This window comes from Oncorhynchus nerka, linkage group LG9a (genome assembly GCF_034236695.1).
Source record: "Oncorhynchus nerka isolate Pitt River linkage group LG9a, Oner_Uvic_2.0, whole genome shotgun sequence".
NCBI classification, from domain to species: domain Eukaryota; kingdom Metazoa; phylum Chordata; class Actinopteri; order Salmoniformes; family Salmonidae; genus Oncorhynchus; species Oncorhynchus nerka.
The window spans coordinates 39,694,653-39,702,817 of NC_088404.1; the positions used below are offsets into that span (position 1 = coordinate 39,694,653).

Here is an 8,165-nt window from a genome sequence, read left to right on the forward strand (position 1 = left end):
TAGATCTGAATGAATGAAATATTCTTATTAAATACTTTTTTCTTTACATAGTTGAATTTGCTGACAACAAAATCACACAAAAATTCCCTTTATTTTTTTGAGCAGTGTATACATTTATATATATATATACACACACACACACACACACACACACACACAGTACCAGTCAAAAGTTTAGAAGCACCTACTCATTCAAGTGTTCTTTATTTGTACTATTTTCTACATTGTAGAATAATCACCTCACAGAGGCGACATGGTTTCACATGGGTTCTCTTCACACTCCAACAGGTTTGTTGTTCTGACCATAGAAATAGAATAAACTACTTCTATAGTTCACACATCAGTAGCAGCATGAGTGTTAGAGATCAAATCAGTTACATTTAGATAATACTGTGGCTTCTGCCTCATCCTCAATTTAGATCTTAGGCCCTCATCTTCATACTCATTTCTCTCTATCTGCATCTTTCGCTCTCTTTTTCTCCTCTCCAATTGTCAACACTCCTCTCCCTCCATTCACCTTATATATCTCCTGTTCTTTCTGCTGTAAACTGCAGCTTCATATGTTGACTCAGCTATAGAGAGAGAAAGGATGACAATAATAATGATTATTACTACAAAAAATGTATCACCAGACACACCCAAATACACCCGCGCACACACACAGTGTTTCCCCATCCTGTGTGTACCGTATCTCATAGAGTCCTCCTGCCTTGAATATCTGGAAGGTGACATTGAAGGAGAGAGTTCAACCTTTCCGACAGATGCCCAGGTTACAGAGGGGGAGTGACACACTACAGCCCCCAACACTGCATCCTCACTCTGTCCATGACCTGGAAGAGGGGGGAGGTGAAGAAGGGGAAAGGGATGGGCAGGAGGGTAGAGAAAATGGAAAGGGGTTTGAAAACTGTTCTTAGGGCTGCCTAGGGCTGCCTGTCACCATTAATTCTCAGAGGGAGACAGCAGGGTATTCCTTTTGAGTCAGGAAACAACTCCTCCATAGTGACCCTTGAATGTATTGTCTGCAACATTTGTTCACATGACATTTCGATCAGCTGTTTGATTTCACTTACCGGCATGTCAACTGAGCAGGATCACAGTCAAAAGGATTGTGAGGTACTCGTGCCTTATGACTGGACACCAACTTCTAATGTAGGGTACTAACATTGTCCAGTCAACACAATGCACAAATAAAACAGTTACACACATACAGTTGAAGTTGGAAGTTTACATACAGTTAGGTTGGAGTCATTAAAACTAGTTTTTCAACCACTCCACAAATTTCTTTATAACAAACTATAGTTTTTGCAAGTCGGTTAGAACATTACTTTGTGCATGACACAAGAAATCTTTCCAATAATGTTTTACAGACATATTATTTCACTTATTCACAGTATCACAATTCCAGTGGGTCAGAAGTTTACATACACTAAGTTGACTGTGCCTTTAAACAGCTTGGAAAATTCCAGAAAATTATGTCATGACTTTAGAAGCTTCTGATAGGCTAATTGACATCATTTGAGTCAATTGTAGGTGTACCTGTAAATGTATTTCAAGGCCTACCTTCAAACTCAGTGCCTCTTTGCTTGACATCATGGGAAAATCAAAAGAAATCAGCAAAGACCTAAAAAAAAAAAATGTGTAGACCTCCACAAGTCTGGTTCATCCTTGGCAGCAATTTCCAAACGCCTGAAGGTACCACGTTCATCTGTACAAACAATAGCAAGTAAGTATAAACACCATGGGACCACGCAGCCATCATACCGCTCTGGAAGGAGATGCGTTCTGTCTCCTAGAGATGAATGTACTTTGGTGCGAAAAGTGCAAATCAATCACAGAACAACAGCAAAGGACCTTGTGAAGATGCTGGAGGAACCAGGTACAAAAGTATCTATATCCACAGGAAAAAACAGTCCGATATCGACATAACCTGAAAGGCCGCTCAGCAAGGAAGAAGCCACTGCTCCAAAACCGCAATAAAAAACCCAGACTATAGTTTGCAACTGCACATGGGGACAAAGATCGTACTTTTTGGAGAAATGTCCTCTGGTCTGATGAAACAAAAATATAACTGTTTGGCCATAATGACCATTGTTATGTTTGGAGGAAAAAGGGGGAGGCTTGCAAGCTGAAGAACACCATCCCAACCGTGAAGCACTGGGGTTTATGGGAAGCTTGTGGAAGGCTACCCGAAACGTTTGACCCAAGTTAAACAATTTAAAGGCAATGCTACCGAATACTAATTGAGTATGTAAACTTCTGACCTACTGGGAATGTGATGAAAGAAATGAAAGCTGAAATAAATCATTCTCTCTACTATTATTCTGACATTTCACATTCTTAAAATATAGTGGTGATCCTAACTGACCTAAAACAGAGAATTTTTACTCTGATTAAATGTCAGGAATTGTGAAAAACTGAGTTTAAATGAATTTGGCTAAGGTATATGTAAACTTCCGTATACAGCCCCCTCCCACACGCAGTCATACCACACGTTGTCGACAAGCATCACATATCCTGTCTGGCATCATGGGCAGGTAGGAGGAGTCAATGTTTGGCAGAATCCTCACATCCTTCACAGTCACCTCCTCCAGAGAACACTCACCATCACCTTGACAAACACACACAATATGCAGATAATGAGCCCCTCAAAGATGTCATTCTTCACACTTCATTTAAAACCTTCCAAGGGTATTCTATGAATTGCTTATCTCTATGAAAAATGTGAAGACCTTGTTCACAAGACTGAAGTTTTGCCCAGCCCCTAACTCACACAATTGACGTCACATTTATTTACATTTATTTATTATGCAGTTTATTTTACAAATATGTATTAATCAGGGGTTTCAGCCCTGGTAAGCCTGTGCATACAATTCGGCCCTGGACATATAGAAAAGACACAGATAAATACATTCCTAGGACACCAAAGTTCCACAACCAACACACAATACGAATAACCCATGCAATGCCAGTCCCCTCAACCTTAGTATCGTGGTCAGTCTGTATACATGCCTGTCACACTGGGGTTCAATTCCCTGACTGAAACCAGACTTTCGCCCTTCCATGGGTATCATTCGCGATTTGACTGTTTTCAGAAAGTAAGCGGTGTAAAAATGTTTTTTCATACTTCCCAGGTGAATAAGTTAAAGTTATGTAAAATGTAACAAATTAAAACTTTATTTTTACATTTTGGTACTAAACAAACAGAGCTGTACTGACGGTTCGCCATCTTGCCCAGAAAAAGTATAGTTCATCTAGCTAGCTGTGTAGCTCACATGATAACACAATCACTTCGTCAGAAGAGCACTGCTTATAAACAATTGTGAGGATTGTCTAAATGATCCGCGTAGTCACGGCCCCATTGTATAATCGCTTGTTAGTATAAATATGGTCTTACCTATTGAGTGAGGTAAGTAGGCAATGCTGTGGCCAAGTGTAGTGCCGAGTGTCTCGGGGTCTTTCAGAAAAATCATTAGGCATATCATGGTCATGTTCAGGGCACATAACATAAAACATTTAAAAATGTTTTGCATGTTTTTCTTATTGGGCAATCTTCAGGTTGTCCCTCCCAGTTTCGACTTGTTTTGTTCCCAGCGTATATGACCCAGATGAACGTCATCAAAGTTGTTGAAGGACACCGAACCTGCAATAGTAGCCAAAAATTGTAATCATATTCAGTTGTGGTTTTGTTTGTAGGTTACACCTCAATATCAAAGTAACCTGAAAGGCTTCGGAACTGGCCGATTTAATGCCAGTCCACTCAACCTTGTCTGTATCCATGCCTGTCACACTGGTGTTCAATTCCCCGACGGAGAGGCCAGACATTTGCCCTTCCTTACTAGCGTTTAACCATTTTATTTATAAAAAATGTTTTGGTCATACTTAAAATATGTTCTATTTCTATAGGGTCTAGTATCTCACCTGGCTATTAAGGGTAGTGTAGTTGTGGTCACAATCATTGTTTGTCGATACTTAAATCAGTTTCCGTAGTGTAGTGGTTATCACGTTCGCCTAACACGCGAAAGGTCCCCGGTTCGAGACCGGGCGGAAACACTTTTTCATGCCATTAGGTGGTTATCAATTAAACCTTCACATTGCGGTCCACATGCTGTTTCCACGTTTTTATTATTTTATTTTTTGTATTTATTTAACTATACAAGTCAGTTAAGAACCAATTCTTATATACAATGACTGCCTACTAAAAGGCAAAAGGCCTCCTGCAGTGAAGGCCCTGGGAATAAAAAAATAAATACATTATATATAAGGGACAAAACACACATCACAACAAGAGAGACATACAACACTACATAAAGAGAGACCTAAGACAACAACTTGACAAGGCAGCAACACATGACAACACAACATAACAACAACATGTTAGCAACACAACATGGTAGCAGCACAAAAACATGGTACAAACACTATTGGGCAAAGTCAACAGCACAAAGGTCAAGAAGGTAGAGACAACAATACATCATACAAAGCAGCCACAACTGTCAGTAAGAGTGTCCATGCCTGAGTCTTTGAATGAAGAGATTGAGATAAAACTGTCCCGTTTGAGTGTTTGTTGCAGATCATTCCAGTCTAGCTGCAGCAAACTGAAAAAAGGAGCAACCCAGGGATGTGTGTGCTTTGGGGACCTTTAATAGAGAACTGGCAGAACGGGTGTTGTATGTGGAGAATGAGGGCTGCAGTGGATATCTCAGATAGGGGGGAGTGAAGCCTAAGAGGATTTTATAAATGAGCATCAACCAGTGGGTCTTGCAATGGGCATACAGAGATGACCAGTTTACAGAAGAGTATAGAGTGCAGTGACGCGTCCTATAAGGAGCATTGGTGGCAAATTTGATGGCCGAATGGTAAAATACATCTAGCCGCTAGAGATCACCCTTACCTGCCGATCTATAAATTATGTCTCCGTAATCTAGCATGGGTAGGATGGTCATCTGAATCAGGGTTAGTTTGGCAGCTGGGGTGAAAGAGGAATGATTACAATAGAGGAAACCAAGTCTAGATTTAACTTTAGCCTGCAACTTTGAAATGTGCTGGGAGAAGGACAGTGCTCTTCTCCCAAGTACTTGTATGAAGTGACTACCTCAAGCTCTAAACCCTCAGAGGTAGAGGTAGTAATAACACCTGTGGGAAGAGGGGAATTCTTCTTACCAAACCACATGACCTTTGATTTGGAGGTGTTCAGAACAAGGTTAAGGGTAGAGAAAGTTTGTTGGACACTAAGAAAGCTCTGTTGTAAAGCATTTAACACAACATCTGGGGAGAGGCCAGCTGAGTATAAGACTGTATCACCTGCATATAAATGGATGAGAGAGCTTCCTACTGCCTGAGCTATGTTGTTAATTTAAATTGAAAAGAGGGTGGGGCCTAGGATTGAGCCTTGGGGTACTCCCTAGATGGCAGGCAGTGGCCGAGACAGTAGATTTTCTGACTTTATACACTGCATTTAGCTCTATCAGAGTTATACAGCAAGTAACTGCATGTTTTTCATGATCAATAAACATCAATAATGTATTTGGGTTAATGACGTATAAGATTTTCAAAAGTGAAAAAAAAGGGAAAAGGGAAAACTGTTTAATTTGAGACACTTTAATGTACCCTTGAGTGTTACCTATGCACTTTCAGAGCTTGTCGCAAAACACATTTTTTATGCTATTGTTAAATTGATCTCCTAAAAAGTCATTCGGTGCCACCATGAAATAAAAAAATATATAAATTATACTGTATCTTTGTTTTTTCACTTTTCACTGGACCACCCCTCATTTTGAATGACTGTCAACTACAACTTTTGTTAAATAAAAATGTTATGGTTTTCTCTTATAGCCTGAGCTTCTTTCTGCATTTTTAAAACAATAACATATTTGAATTGTTTTTTAAAACATTAATAACACTGGTTGTACCGAATTATCATTGCCGGTCACACCGCATGAGTATTTTGTTATGGTGTAATGTTTTAGACAGATCTCTCTCTATTTCCCTTTTAATCAAACACACACACATTACAGGTAAACATGGTTTCTTATTCAACAACAACGATGCCTTTAATGCTTCGTGAAATACCACAAAAGTGACTCAAATGAGTATCACACAGAAACATTTCATCATGAACATGACAATGAACTTCTATAAACAGGATTAAAATTGTGCATTATGATGAATTCTTCAAACAATGTTAAAAATAGTGTTAAGAATCATTGTAATAAATGAATATTAAAGATACTGAAATACAGTAATTTAATATTCAAACATTAAAATATAAAATGCATAAAAAAGTGTTATTCTTCATTACAATTTTAAGAAAAAGTAAAATGTTTGTGCAATATCTTCTAAAAACATTAATCTCCACATTGCGTGGACAACAAAGTTTTTATATTTCTAATATTAAAACATAAACAGATGTGATTAAGTTTGTGCAGTACAGTGCAAGATTAAAAATGAGAATTAAAAAAGTTTAATTGTGTAAACAATTCATGAGATTCAAATATTAAAGACAAAGAAATTATAACTTTGTAGAAAAAGTTGTAACACAAACTCATTGAAGTTGAAAATAATACAACTTGGATTCTTAAAACAGTGTGTTTGATGTTGTTGCACTAGTGTGACATGAAAGTAGCCCAGTCTGTGTCAGACAGCCGAGATGCTCTTGAGCTGAAGGGCTCGGGTTCACTGATCATTGAATTCACATCTCCTTCATAGTAGAAGGTCATGTCTGGCACAGGGGGCCAGACAAAAACATTCCTCACTCCATGCTCCTGCATGCAAGTGATTTGCACTTCCTCCCAATCAATTTCAGCACCTGGCCTACAAAGGGGCGGTCTTCATAGCTGACAATGACAAAACTGCCTAGACTTTCAGCATTGACTTGGCCACAGCTGCAGCTTCATTTTGCTGTTCATCAGTGATGGTTTTCTCCTTATGTTGTTCTTCATTGAAGTTCACTTCTACAGCACTGAAACAGGGGTTGCTTGGTCTGCTGCAGAAGCAAGACACTTCACTGTGTTTTATTTTCCCTGCCACTGTGGAGGTGACCTCAATCAATCAATAAATCAATCAAACGTATTTATAAAACACGTTTCATGGTTCCTTTAACTCCAGCGAAGTTGTTTGGCACAGCTTCACCGCAATTAGTGACATCTGTAATCCAAAAGAACGTCATGCTTGATCCACTCTTCTTGAGTAGTTCGAAGAGCACCTTGGGAGTCTGCACATCCTCCCACCGTTGAATGTGTTTGTCTGTACAACGTTTCACAGCCCCACCCACGCCATTTGGTGCCCCCTTCTGGACTTTTCAGAAAAGATTAAACACTATTACAAACAATGTTGAAAAAAGGATAATGTTTTCTAACTTTGTTAGGTAGGCCTACGTTGGGTTGGAGAAAAAAGTACATTAGGTCTACTTATTACTATGTTTAGTCAACTGTACAATTTTCTGCCAGTAGCTTGCAGGGTAAACATCAGCTAAAAGTACATCGGAAAATGCGCCCTTCTGCTGCTTGACTGGGCCCACAAAGGATGGGGAAATGAACCTAAACCACTCATACTTGTCAATTATAGTTATATATATATATATATATCACAAAAATATAACATTTATGGTGGCCAATATTGAGAGATATCACGAGGCTACCCTCACGTGAGCATCTAGTCGCATTTTGTGACCCTTTGACATTGCGAGTTACATTTTTAATTGGTCTCATCGGTGAAAGCTGCCAATTGTAGCTGGTCACTTCACTAATGATTTTGTTGAAAATGTAATAGATATAATTCGACTGGTCAACAAAATTGTTTCCGCCCGGTTTCGAACCGGGGACCTTTCGCGTGTGAGGCGAACGTGATAACCACTACACTACGGAAACTGGTGAGTAATCATGATGGCCACACACTATCTTATCCGTCATCGTTGTACATTTACGTGTTTTCTCCTTCTCATGGACCAGCATTCCTGTGTCATTACTTTCCCCACATATAGTGGTTTTATTTGGAAAATAAATCATATATTTATATCTATAAATCATTTACATACTAAACGCCTTTTACTTTATGCAAATTTAAAAAGTCAACTGATCTAATGGGAGACAGGTAACTCCTCGTTAGTATAGTGGTCAGTATCCCCGCCTGTCACGCGGGAGACCGGGGTTCAATTCCCCGACGGGGAG

The 8,165-nt window shown here is 39.2% G+C and overlaps 1 long non-coding RNA gene and 3 other non-coding genes across 5 annotated transcripts; 2 read left to right on the plus strand and 2 right to left on the minus strand.

Moving 5' to 3' along the window:
* Positions 1 to 187: 187 nt before the first annotated feature.
* Positions 188 to 4,109, minus strand: LOC115134287 (uncharacterized). 2 transcript variants are annotated; one of them, XR_010464716.1, is made up of 3 exons: positions 3,919 to 4,109; positions 3,395 to 3,640; positions 188 to 2,608 (listed from the first exon to the last, which is right to left on the minus strand). It is a non-coding gene; the product is annotated as an uncharacterized LOC115134287 (long non-coding RNA). The 2 variants fall into 2 exon arrangements; XR_010464717.1 differs by lacking the exon at positions 3,919 to 4,109 and having other exon boundaries at positions 188 to 830; positions 2,487 to 2,608; positions 3,395 to 3,816.
* trnav-aac (transfer RNA valine (anticodon AAC)) lies at positions 3,978 to 4,050 on the plus strand. Its single transcript has one exon. It is a non-coding gene; the product is annotated as a tRNA-Val (tRNA).
* Positions 4,110 to 7,792: 3,683 nt separating the features above from the next.
* Positions 7,793 to 7,865, minus strand: trnav-cac (transfer RNA valine (anticodon CAC)). Its single transcript has one exon. It is a non-coding gene; the product is annotated as a tRNA-Val (tRNA).
* A 228-nt stretch (positions 7,866 to 8,093) lies between these two features.
* On the plus strand, positions 8,094 to 8,165 carry trnad-guc (transfer RNA aspartic acid (anticodon GUC)). The gene has a single exon. It is a non-coding gene; the product is annotated as a tRNA-Asp (tRNA).